The sequence below is a fragment of the Poecile atricapillus genome, chromosome W, assembly GCF_030490865.1.
Source record: "Poecile atricapillus isolate bPoeAtr1 chromosome W, bPoeAtr1.hap1, whole genome shotgun sequence".
Classification (NCBI taxonomy): domain Eukaryota; kingdom Metazoa; phylum Chordata; class Aves; order Passeriformes; family Paridae; genus Poecile; species Poecile atricapillus.
The window spans coordinates 46,178,887-46,192,433 of record NC_081288.1 but is presented as its reverse complement, the minus strand read 5'-3'; the positions used below and the strand labels follow the sequence as shown (position 1 = coordinate 46,192,433).

At 37.9% G+C, this 13,547-nt stretch overlaps 1 long non-coding RNA gene across 1 annotated transcript; it reads right to left on the bottom strand.

The window, feature by feature from the left end:
* Positions 1–217: 217 nt before the first annotated feature.
* On the bottom strand, positions 218–12,875 carry LOC131592284 (uncharacterized). Its single transcript, XR_009280568.1, has 3 exons — positions 12,686–12,875; positions 7,986–8,070; positions 218–733 (listed from the first exon to the last, which is right to left on the bottom strand). It is a non-coding gene; the product is annotated as an uncharacterized LOC131592284 (long non-coding RNA).
* Positions 12,876–13,547: the final 672 nt, after the last annotated feature.

The window sequence follows — 13,547 nt, the reverse complement described above, 5'->3', positions numbered from 1 at the left end:
AGACACTTTGTAGAAAGGTAATATTTAATCTGTAAAATTTGACCTTAGCTTAAATCACAGGGATGTGGCTCAGAGGAGACAGTATTTTGTAAACCATATGTTCTCTACTTATGGAATCACGGTGTAGCCACAGAAAGAAGTCAAAAATTAACTGTTTGAATGCCTGACAATCTGTGATGCAGTGGAATCCTGCAGGAATTCTGCCTCATGCTCACACATCCCTCATATGTGCAGTGGCAGGTCTTTGGAAGGAGACCTACATTTTCTGTGTACATAAATGTCAGTTTGGTTGGAATATGATCTCAGCTGAACCAGCCTGAATCTAAAGGAACATTACTGACTGTGCAGCTGTCACTCTAGGTTTACACACTTGTAACTCAGCCCATTCTGAAATCCCAGTCAGTCTGCATCTTCATGGAATGAGTGTATAATTTACTGAAAGTTTGTCTGGAAGAGAGAAAATAAGACAAAGGATACACAGAAAAATTGCTCCATTTCTCAGATGTCCTCAGAACCTTAGGAAAATGTCAGGTGCTTTTAAAGAGAGGATACAGAGACTGGTTTGGTGTACTTTATCCTGGGTTGCCATTGTAAGGATGTATTGATTATGTTGGGGAACACCTATATACAGACAGATGTAATCCTGTGGCTCTTTGTCTCCAGGCCAGAAGTTATTTTCCAATTGCTGTTGCTTGTGCTCAAAATAGCAGGTCTTGCCTGGTATTTTTGTTTTCTGGAATAGAATACAACATTAGCCCATGGTGAGAGGAAAAGATTGGAATATTTTAACCCAATATATTTTTAAGGAGGTCTGAAGTACTCCAGTGTCACAGATTAAAGCATTCCCATGGAAACATATGGCAAACATTAGTCCTTAAAACTAAACTGTGTTACACTTGAAGTTGTACATAAAAACTGCAGGCACCTGCTCCCATTTCTGTTCCATGCTATACAAGTACTCCTGGGAATTTTTTCTTTTTATGTCCTGTTTTTATTTTATTTACTAAAGTCTTCTGATAATAAAAAAGAAAAATATTCACATAATTCAAAATGGTAATTAAAAGACTTGCTTTCTACAAAATAATTGCCCTATATTTTTTTCTTGTGGTTTATTTATTCACCTTTCCTCCACTTCTTCCCACACGTGGGTCTTTTACTCAGATTTTTTTTCCCCTGAGGAGTTGGAGATGAAATCATCATCATTAAATATTTAATTTTATTCCATATCCCTCACAGCTTCAGATTTACTCCTCTGAGAATGTGTTTTATTTTAGCCATCGTAGTTTGATGGTGATTACCAGAGGCTAACTTTAATAAAGGTGACTGAAGGTTTTCCTAGTGAATAATTTTCTTTTGGAAATACTCCAAAGAACAGATCTTTACCAAGAATGTATCAAAGCATAAATAAATTGCAAAAAGAAAACACTGCAACAGTAAAACTGCCATGAGTGTACCAAAATGCTTTATGCTGGCTATGCAGAAATACAGATTTTTGGTTTTATTTATTTTCATTTCAATTTGCTGTATGCTTAAATGTAGCATGAAATATGTATTTCCTACTATGTACTGTTATACATTTTCAAATTGTCACAGTAAAGTGATCTTAAATCAAAATAGATTATAACAACTATATAAATTCTTGCACAGTGCGTCCAAACAACACAAGACTGGATCCTTTTGGAGCTGGTGCAGTGAAACAAGACCCAAGCTCCAGCAGGCTTTCAAGCACCTCAGTGAACATCCCTGGAGTTTCCTGTGCCCTGGAGATGGCTTAGCTCACACCTGAGCAATGCCCTCTATAATTACCTTTTTTGTTCTCATTCCTTTTCACTTTCCTACCTCTTTCCCCCAGCCTATTTCTCTCTCCCTCCTCCAAGCCCCTGCTCTGTGTCTGTGTGATAGCTGGTGGGAGAGTGGTGTGCCCCGTCTCCTTCTGGGCATGGAAGAGCTGTGGGCTGCCCAGTTTCTTGCACAGGGAGCCAGCAATCACATCCTCCAGCTCACAGCAAAAGCTCTGTCAGCCTCTGCACAGAGCAGAGAGTTGGGACTGGCTCTGAAATACGTTTCTTATTATATAAGGATTTGGGCTTGAGGAAATATAATGATAGCAAGTGGCTATAATGGAAATTGTTTTGGCATGATATGACTCAAAAGCCCTAGCTCTAGCCACCATTCCCCCCCCAATATGCTAGTACACACACCAGGAAGATTTGAGTCAATTAGCAAGCCTCAGTCACAATTGACTTGGGGAGGAAGAGCCTATCCACTTGAGACTCTTCAGATGTGTAACTAATAACATGTTGTCAGCTTACATTAATTTTTACACATCTTGGCTACATCAGAGATATACAGACAAAATCTAGCATTCAGAGAAACGACATGGAGTTGAGGACTCCACAGGGAACTTAATCAGTGCAGACATTATATTGATCACAAGCAGTTTTTTTGTTGTGATGAGATTTCTCTCCTTCTGTAACTCTTTTACAATAATGTGTAGGAGGAAAGATAATAGAATGGAAATTGCATCTGTGAAATACAAGAGGGTGTTGGAATATTTTGTGAAATGCTGCTCAGTGATGCCAAACATCTCTCACAGTACCAGTTCTCTGTCAGAAAGATGCATCCAATATGCATAAATGTAGGTGACTTTCAGCCTCAGGAATATGGATTGTCATATAATCATAAAATATTTGAATGGCCTGAGTTAGAAGGGGCCTTAAATTATTTAGTTCCAATCCCCCTATCATAGGCAGTAACACCTTTTACTAGACCAGGTAGTTCAGAGCCCCACCCAGCCTGGCCTTGAACACTTCCAGGGATGGGGCACCCACAGCTTTTCTGGACAACCTGTTCAAGTGTCTAACCACCTCCAGAGTAAAGGATTTCTCCCTAATATCTAATCCAAACCTACTCTCAGTTTGAAGCCATTCCCCCTTGTCCTGTCACTCCATGCTCTTGTGAAAGGTCTCTTGCCATCCTTCTCACAGGCTCCCTTTGGGTACTGGAAGGCCACAATTAGGATTATTTATGAAGGGCTGAGTCTTATCTCAGTTAAATCTGCATGATCTGAAATGAATTGATTTGATCTTACTGATGCAAACGTGATCCAAGGCTGGCACTATGTTTAACCTGAGGAAACTGTTGCCCTTTTCTTCAATAGCATTATATTCTCAAAATAAATTGTTAAAACTGATGATTTAAAAAAAAAAAATAATGAAATTTTGTAAAGAAAATTGAAAGTTTATCTAGAGCCAAACCTCCCAGACATCTACTTGACACCAGGAAGCAGCAATTCCAGATCTCTTTTTTAACTCTTGGGGTAAGAAGATATACATCAGGGGGCCACACAGAGAAAACACTGAGGCAGAGTCCCATTTTATCTATGAAATATCAAGGCATAGATTAACTCAGTAACTTTGCCTGAAGACACACAGATAAGGTCAAGATATAGGATTCTGTCAGTATAAAGGCTAATTCCTTGCTTAAAATACAGAGTTACAGTATGAGTCAAAAGAAAAGCCTAGACCAAAGTACTGTTCACATGGCACCATCTTGTGCTCTCCGGAATTGACTTTATCACCTACAGTTATCCCACACAGCAAAGGTATCTGAGAGTCTCACAAGTACCAAGTGTCCATAACCTAAAGGATGGGAAACATCATGTTACATAAAAAGAAATTGTTCAGCTCAACACTGTTAATGTTTATTTATTTATCTATTTATTTATATTCCATAAAGTACATCAGTTAAATTATTTAGGAGTCCAGTCTCATGCATCTAATGGCTGAATGTGTCCAGAATACTGCAGTTTAACAGAAAAAAAAATTATGTGGGAAATCCAAAATTTCTCAATCAGATTTCATACTTCGGCTAAAAATTAAGAAGGGTGTTACTAGTTGTGCAAAGTTCTATCTTGCTGTTACTTTGCTGTTAGTATCTCCAGAGGTTATTGACTATATTAAGGACATTAATTCTGCTCTTAATCTAGTTCATTGTAATTTTAAAGTTTAATAGTTTATTCTGATGCTCCGATGCAACCATCTGAACGAGCACAATGAAGCCTATATCTGTATTAGGCTAACATACACCTTGTATTCTTTAAGAGTTCCCACTTCAAAAAGAAATGTGCCAATTAGTTTTTAATAAAATCTCATTGTTTTAATAAAACATTTTTTTAAGATGTGTTTAACATCACAAGCTTGTTCAGACTCTGATTCCGGTTTTGTTAAGATATAATCAGAAAAATATACTTTCAATCAGTCTGAATACTTACACGAATGATTTTTTTTTCCTAAAGAGGTTGTGTCATAAAAAAGACCAGGCAGCAAAAGTAGTAAGGAGATGCTCTGGTGGAGTGACTCTGCAATACACAGTGAAGGCAACCTTTCCTTTGAAAGGACATTGTCTTTCAAAACTTGTTACACTCTCACAAATTCAGGGGAGTGGGGAGTAGTTATTTATTTCCATTCTGGGGCACTCTGCAGTGTCAGGCCCACAGCTGGAGTGGGGAAACCTCTCTCATTTTCCAACATCCAACCCATGCTGTACAGTTTCCTCTTCCAAAGTCATAGAAAATCCTGCCTGCAATCCCACTGACCATGTCTCTCTTCATGTTGGAATGCGTTTACTGCAAAGCAAACCTTAGCCTACAAGCTCCTAAGAATGTATCTCTGTACTCCAAGGCTAAGTTAAACCTGCCTGCACTGATAGAAACTGTGAAACAGAGAAAGACTCATCTTGAATGATGAGCATTTACAGCTAAGGCAATACTGTGGTCCAGTGACCTGGAAATATTTGAGAAGTGTACCCAAATGACACTGTGGAGCTGCTTTGAAAGCAGTAGCATGGTACAAGATTTTCACAGCATGTTCATGTTTAGTGCAAGGCAGTTTCAGGAAAAAATTACTTCTGCAAAGGAGTGGCCAGTTTTCCCTCCAACAAATTAATCAGTCATCCTGTGTATGACACTTATTTCAGAGGTACTGTTGAGAAAGAGCAGATTTCAGAAGTACCATTTGTATAAACTTAAGGAGCAAAATCAAAATAAACTTCTGGGGAAAATTACTGCTTGCTTTCTGCTAAAGTTTCCAAAGGATAGTGAAGCACACATGAATTTCAATTTCAGTTGAATTGAAGTTCAATTTTAGATCAACGTGAATAAAAGAGTTTATATGTAATTCCAGACAATCTTCAGCAGCCTGCATTCAGGGCAGAAAACATGTACTGCAAATCATGGGGCAAAGGGGACCTAAACAAACACCGCCTATGGAATACTACAGGTCTGGAAATGATCTTGCAGCTCTTCTAGTACAATACCCTACACTGAAAAAAGACCAAAAATGCCTATAACTTTCAAAGAAGTTGTGTGCCTTACTTGTTTTTAAAAATCCTCTAACAAAAGAAAAGAAAAAGCTGCAGCAGCATCAGCCAATAGTCTCCCCCATTGTTTCATTGTCCTTTGGCCAAAAGGCTGTCCTTATTCTTCAGCCAAGGCCAGTTAACTTGTCAGCAGTGAGCAGGGTCAATACAATTTGTTCTTGTCGAATCTGTCAGCAGTTTTCACCGTTTAAATATGCTCTAGGCACTTATACATTGGTTACCTAACCACCTATTCCAGAATAATTCCAGGAACTGGTATTGCACTGAATAGTCTATAATTCCCTGCTTGTGGTTGGATTTTTTTTTCAAGGTAGGTATTGTATTTGCTTTTCTTGCATGGGATCTGCCCATCTTCTGTGTGTTTGCAAAGATAATAGCACATTTCAGAGATTTTTTAATATTTTTTTAAAGGAGTGAAGTTGAATATCATCAGGACTTGATGGGTTCAATTACACTTAACTTATCCAGACTTTTTAACTTAATTTATCACTATTCTGGTCATCTCCTACTTTCACATTAAATTTAATTTTGTTAAGTATCTGATCGGAAATTAATCTTTTTATGTGAAGAGAGCGAACACTTCAGGACTCTGAAAATTGCCTGTTAGGTTATGAACCTTAACTTTGCCCTTCTTTTGCTTCTCATGTACTTCTTTTACCTTGCATAATTTTGCTATCTTTAAGTTCCAAAATAATGTTAACACCTTATCCTCTGAACTTTCTCCATTCCTATTCAACTCATATAATTATGTATTTGTGTGACTCCTTTTGATTTTAGGTTCTTAGGAAGATCTTGATGCAGTTGTAATGCACTTTGCTCCTAGTATTTTAAGTTAACTCCTATAAGTTCATCACTGTACATTTGATGTAGCTCCTTCCATTCCTGATGTGCTTTATCTCTCAGATTGTGTATTTCAGAAGGTCAAGTAGCACTTCTTTTTACTGATCTCTAGGCTTCTCTCACCGTGCTTTCTTCTAAAATTTAGCTCACTTCTAGCTTTAACAACCTCACTGATGCAGTGATTGCTGGTTTGTGGGTGACTAAATTAGAGGGTTTTGTTACTGAGATTCTTAAATTGGAAACAATGATAGAAAACTGAAGTGCCATTGTGCTTCAGTTGCGAAACTTAAAATTGCTCACAGACACAGTATATTTATATATATTGTTCATGTAAAGATTACTGACAATCTCAGAGGATTTTTGAAACGTTTAAGAAACTCTGCTTTGAATATCAAAAGTCAGTCTTAAATTGTCATAAATTGAATAATGTGTCTTATGTTGTCAGATCGTAGCTGGATATGGACACCTTTGCAGGAAGTCCTCAGGGATAAAAGGCCTCCTTGGACCTCTTGACATGTACACATCACATCCTCATCATGGTCATGAGCAAGGCCCATGAGGTAGGGATAGAGGGAAATAAAGAAAAAAGAGGTTGCATAGGGACAGTGTAGTTAAGTCTGGCTTATATTCGTGAATTCATGTAGAAACTAAATAAAAGCAAAATTTAAAGAAACCTCAAAAAAACCTTCCAGATGTTGCTATTTTTCAAAGAAGGAAGTACAGCTGACAGAAGGCAAAGCCTAAACCCTAGTTGTGTCAGCAGATTAATGTCAGGAATATGCCAGTGTCACTCCATGGAGTGGTCAGTGGTGACAACTTTTTCTCAATAAGAAGCAATAAGAGGCTTCAAATCCACACAGCCAAAATCAGCATCTCTCTGTCAGCCTAGAAATGTCAGCTGGCATCCAATCTTCACTGATCAGTAAGGCTCCTTTCTGGCTACTACAGCACCCAGCTCAGCTTCAAGGACTGGCTTAGTATGTGAGATTTTGGAGAGCCTTTCAGAATGAATATCACAGAAAAGTATTTGTCACAACTACAAAAATGGGCCTTTGAAAGGATTCAGAGCTAGACTCAAATGGTCCATTATGGCAAAATTCCTGCAGGCTAATGTATGCTAAAGGACATTAGTCTTCCATTTATTTTCCCGTGTGGTCAAGTGCAGAGAGAAAGGCTTTCTGAAGCTTTAAACTGTCTTCTGGAGGAAAAGATCTCTCCTCAAGCAAAGCAGATGGCAGGAAGCTACAGTATGGGAGTTATTGTATTAAAATGCAATAGTCGTAGCAAGAATGTCATGATCTCTTTGAAAACACAGGCACTGTATATTAATAAATACCTACCTGTAAACATATTTTCTCCTCAAAGTACAATGTAAGCATGCTTACTGTTCTTCATGAAAACACTCAAAAATAATCCAAGGTGTGGAAAGATCTTAATATGCTACACACTACTATAATGCTTCCTGTCCCCAGAAATCAAAATGCTTTGCTAGTACTAATGAACTACTCCACAAAGATGCTCAGAGTCAGATTTTAAAGTAGACATTACCGAAACATCATTCACACAGTATTCCACAGTGGTTATCAGTAATCAGGAATAGTAGCTTACAGCTTCCTGGACGTACATTAAGCTCCTTTTTGAAGTCCTACAAGCCTGGTCAAACTTCTTTCATGTGCTCTAGGAAAAAGAAGCAATCCTTATCAGAAAGATAAGGCTAATCCTACTTTGATCTATATGAGTGTATTGGAATACCTGAAATGCGGTACCTGTACATTCTGTTGACAGCATGCAGTTGGTCTAGAAGAACAGTGTTTCTTCTGCCTTCCATGAGCAGAGAATCTCCCATACTGGCTGTTCAGAAAACCATACAGAGCAACCATCATCTTTTGTATTTAGTCTCCAGAGATACACATGCATTTTCCCCTCTTACTGTGTCAGTTCTTCTCCTCCCACTAAAAGGGTGAAATATTAATTGGCACAGCTGACAGCAATAAACATACCCTGTTGCAAATACATCTCTGAAGAAGAAAATGTTACATTTTCTCTATAAAGCAAATTAAGTTAGTAACTTCATTTTCTTCAGGGGAAAAAAAAAAAAATCCTGAACACTTCTACTTCAGTGACACTATTTCAGTATATTACAAGTGATGGCTTGGAGGATGAGGCAGGCTCCATGCAGAAAAGTGTGGAGGGAGCAAAGTTATGGTAGTTCTGTGTTCCAGTTGGAATCCCTTTTGCAGATGTAGTGTGCCTGGATATCTGGGCTTACTAGTTTTCTATACCCCAACCCTAGGTGTAACCCCAACCCCAGGCTGAGCACTTAAAACTGCATGGGTGTGACACTGCTACCAAGTAGAAAGGTGTGCAGGGATCCATGTTGTGGCAGTTCTGTGTTCTCCTTGGCATGCCTTTCACAGCTGCACTGCGCCTGGAGCTCTGGGCTTTATGGTTTTCTGAACCCAATTGCTGGAGTAACCCTAACCCTAGACAGAGAACTACTCAAAACCAGAAAAACTTAACAGAAGTTTCCAGGTCACTAGTCCTCTGCAACTCTTAGAAATCAGTCCAGTTATCCACTGCCTCTTAGGGAAATGATGGATTAATATTAACATGGTCTACCTACTGGGAGCAATGTGGCCTGAATGTGTGATGAAAATTAAAGATAACCAGAAAGTACTTCTCTGTCCATGTGTAAGGCCTTGTTATTTCTGGGATGACTGATCTGCACCTGCGTTATTGAGACAATAGTTCCCCATGTGGGAGGAAATTAGTAAGGCAGTACGAAAATTTAATATATTTTCAAAAGCCTGAGCCCCTATGAAGGTTCAGGTGCTGCTTTTGTTTTTCACTTTTGACTTCTGCACATTATTTTCCCACTTTTACTCAAAGGGTAGTATTCTTCTTCTGGCAAAATTTTCCCACTGTAACATTTCTATTTTTAACAAATTGCAGCCTGTGCTCTCCACAAAAGAAGCTCATTGCTGCTGGACAGCAAGAAAACAGCACCTGAGGCCTAGTCTTCACTCTGTCTTTGAACAGTTCTGACAAGAAAAAGGGGTCCTCTCACACGTCACCACTGTGAAATGCACCCTGCATAATAGAGCAAGTGACATATCCACACAGATAATGAAAGCTAGTGTAGTTCTCAATTCCCTTTAGTAGATGAGCATAAATTTTGCAAGTTATGCCTTACTGAGCAGAATCTGTAGGACAGCTTCAGGAAATGTCCCCAAAACTCTTGAGTTATTACCAGAGCCCATAATATCTTGTACAGGCCTAAATTGTATATACTGGATAGGGAGAGATTTACGGGTATTTTCGAAGAGTGTGAAAATGAAAAAATAGCTTTATAACATTTTTATGCACCATAATGATAAGAATTAAAAAACTTCCTTCTATCACTTTTATTATGAAGCAATTATAAATCACCATGAACGTGCCAAGTACACAGCACATTGATTCTTCTGGCATGCTTTCCAACAATTTCTCCCTGATGAATATAAAAGGAGCAGGGTCTGGCTGTGCTGGAGAGCTGGCCATATGAATTCTTATCACTCCCAGGCACTTAGATGAGGTGACAGGCACATGACTGAGTTGGGAATTCATCACAAGCAGTCCAGCAAACAGTACTTTGCAACAGCAATTTTCCACATGAAGCACCAATGAGAATTAGTTTTCTTTAATACGAAATTATAACGCCAAGAGCCACACTGACAACCCTATAATAAAATTCTTGGTGAATAAGTGATGAGAACGTATCTTCTACACTCTTACAATATAAATGTTTTCCTTGCTATGTGAAGGGAAGAAGCCTGTTTTCACAACTGATATGAAGCAGGTGCTGTTGAAAGCCTTCTGACTCTGCATTCGGTGTGAATTACTAGGTGGGACTGCTAAAAGACAAAACGTTACAGCGTTAAAGGACAAAAATTACTGTTTTCAGTAAATGCAGTGATTTCTGACATTCTACTGTATTTTTTTTTAATCTGTAATGGGAAGGAAATTTTAAAAAAATTATATGCCACAAATGTAGCAACAATAATAACAGCATGTGTAAATATATTTTTAAAATGTGAAATGACATACATGACAGCATAATCAACAAATCAGCTTATCTCTACAGAAAATATGGATCAGAGAGACCATTCACTGCAACATGATAATTTTGTTTAATTATATGGGCTGATTATCCATGCTTGAAAATAAAAAGGGGAGGGGATACACATACATTGAAAAATAGTTGCATTATCTTTTTTTTGACAAAAAGAGAAGGAGAAGGGAGAAAACATAATTCTTTCATCCTCAAATTCCAAATCAACTGATAGAGTTCCAACAAAAAATGTCATTCACTTGCATTCGTGAAAGTAGTTTAAAAAATAAGACTTGAAGTGATTTCAGGCAATAGCTCAAATATATTAACTTTTGCTTATCAAAACAAGGTCAGAGAAGCAAGTATACCCTCCGCTCTTTTGCAAAACACCTCCTTTACTGCGATCCAGCTTTGACTTACATGTGAGTGGTGAAAAGCTTTGTTTCCCTTCCACCAGTGTTTTTATAGGCAGCGGTGGACTGCCTGGAAAGAAGCTCAAGATTTTGTTTTTCTGAGTTCTCACGTAAAAAGAAAAAAAAAAAAAACACATAAATAAATAAATAAATAAATCAAACAAATCTAGTGGCTCTCTGATTCTGGTGTCAGGTAAAAAGAGCAAAGAGGACAGAAGTCAGATGTAGCCTGGTCTGAGGCTCTTTCTAGTACTATAAACACTTCTGCTCCAAAGGCAAAAGGGTAAATGAGCTGCTCCAGGCAACAGCAGCTCTTATCAGAGCTAATTTATTTTGTGGTCTATTATTGCCGACATCACCTCAGCTACCAGGGAAAGCGCTAGAAATCCTTTTGTTTCTGTGAAAGGACATTTTGTCTTATGCAAAGGCAGCACTTGCTGAGGCTCTCACATATTGGAGCCTCTACCCCTTCAGAAGAGGGTGTCTAAAATTTGTTTGGATTTGATGAGCACTTTGAATTTAGGACCATTAACCCTTGAGTGGAGAAATTGGCAGTATACCATATTCTGCAGCGCTTAATCAAACATGTTCACTCCCCCTCAACTGCTCTTTCCCTCTCCTGATGTTCCTATCAGGAATATATGCTATAGCAGCCTATTATGCTCCGTGCATAGTTCAAAAGTACAAATAAAAGCACTGAGTTCAAAATGGGATCTGTAGTAAACCTAAATGAGGATTGCAATTGAATTTGTTAAGCTAATCTCATTGAAGAAAACATCTTCCCAATTGTCTAGGAAAGGTCTGTATAATACAATTTGGCTCTAGCTTGCCTAGGAAATAGTTGACCCCTGGTTTTCATGAAATGTAATCATATAGACTGGACAGCCTCCTTATCTACCAGAGTCACTTTATGCTAACAGAGTTGTTTCACATCACTGATGGTTTCTATATCAATTTAGTTAAGTTGATGCAAGAAGTTTCAGGAATAGTCTTTCTTGTTTAAAAAAAACCTAAAATATGCCATTTTGAATTATTCAAATGAGACAGAAAATATCAGTTAAATGAAAACAACCCACAGGTTTATGCTTGAATAATCTCATGTTTGATCAAAGAATACTTAAATCCACAACTAACTTCTCCTGGCATCTCGATGATATCAAGCGGATTATATAATTCTTGACCCTCCTTGCCCTCCCTACTAAATGCAGACTTCATTAGGAGAACTAAATGAGAAAATATTATTCCAGTTAATTACGTTACTCTGTAAAGGAAAGGAAAATAGATTCATACAAAGAAAAGAATCCTCCTAACAAAATCAGAACATAAACCAGTAATTCACAAGAAAAATACTTTCTCCATTGCAACTGTTCAGTCCTTTAATGTTAGAAATTTCTTTTAAGAAAGGAAGAAAAGTATGGTCCTTTTACTTATGACATGATTTCTGTTCAGCAAATTTGGGATAGCCCTTGTTCAGAAACTACTATTAATAATACTGTTATGCTTTAATTTTTGTATGGATAATTTTCATAGCTTTATTACTGTCAGAACTCTGTTAACATACAGAACCTTCAAAATACCCATGAAATCTGAATTTAGGTAATAAATTCTTGGGTTTTGGGTTTTTTTTTTGTTGTTGTATTTTTTTTATTATTATTATTTTTAACGTGTACACACTGAAGATAAGAGATAAGATATTAGCCTTCTTTTAAAATATCAAGTGAACTTTGGTTCAGATTATTTCTTGCCCTTATCCCCTCCAACCTCAAATTTCTCCTTTTATTCATATCTGAGCCCTACTGGACAAATGGAAAAAGAGTAACAGAGGAAAAAAATCCTTAAATATGTGTGGTTTTTTTCTGTATCTTTAATGATTCAAGTCCTGTTTACCAGAAAGAGCAAACATAAAGAAAAATCTAAATTGCTATATCTGTAAATTGAATGTGTATCCTAAGCCACTACTTACCAATGTCAGCTCTCATGCTTTAGAATCCACTTGGAAGTAGTTGTTTTAATTTATCAATTCAAATAATCCCTTACAGCAACTTTGCAGTTCATCCAGAAAGCATCTTCAGGAAGTCAGTCCTTAAGCTGAAAACCATGAAGGAAGAGGCTAGAAAAGGTTCTTGTACCTGCCACAGCCAAATGGTGACGATTCAGCCTTGAAGACAGGGGTGTGCACTGGGGGTGATGGCCAGCAGCTGCAGTCCACAGGGGAGTGTCACTGCTGCATTACTTTAGAGATGATCACAACAGTGTGATTTGGCCCATAAAGGCTGCTTTATTTTCATTCAGTTCAGAGACACGAGAGGTGCATAGGAACAAGCTGTGGACAAGGTATAAAAGCACTCCAAAGGATTTACTCTAGAGGGAAGAAGTCATCTTTTGTGATCCTAAATTAAAGTTTTTGGTTTAATCACAATTTTGCCCTAGGGTTTTGGCTGTTTAGAAGAATGAGCTATATAATCTGATAGTTCTTTGACACTCAATAACTAGCAGTCCTTAGAAATCTGACTTTTTGAAGCGGTAATGCTAAGGAGACAGACACATTACTAACCTGGAGCACCACTTGCCTAGCAAGCAGGAGGTATATTACTGAGCTAAAAGCACACTGCATTTCTAACATAACTAACTGCAGATTAAAGGCTGCTGTCAGGAAAGCACCCTCAGCTTCCAGCATGGATGGCAGCTGCTCTGTGTATTTGAGAGGTAGTAGTAGTAGTCAGATATTTTTCGTGTTCATTGTTAGTCAGGTGATCTGAGTCAGACACTGAATCTTACCAAGGTCAGAAGAGACGACCAGCAAGCAGCTTTACCTGTCTCCTGCC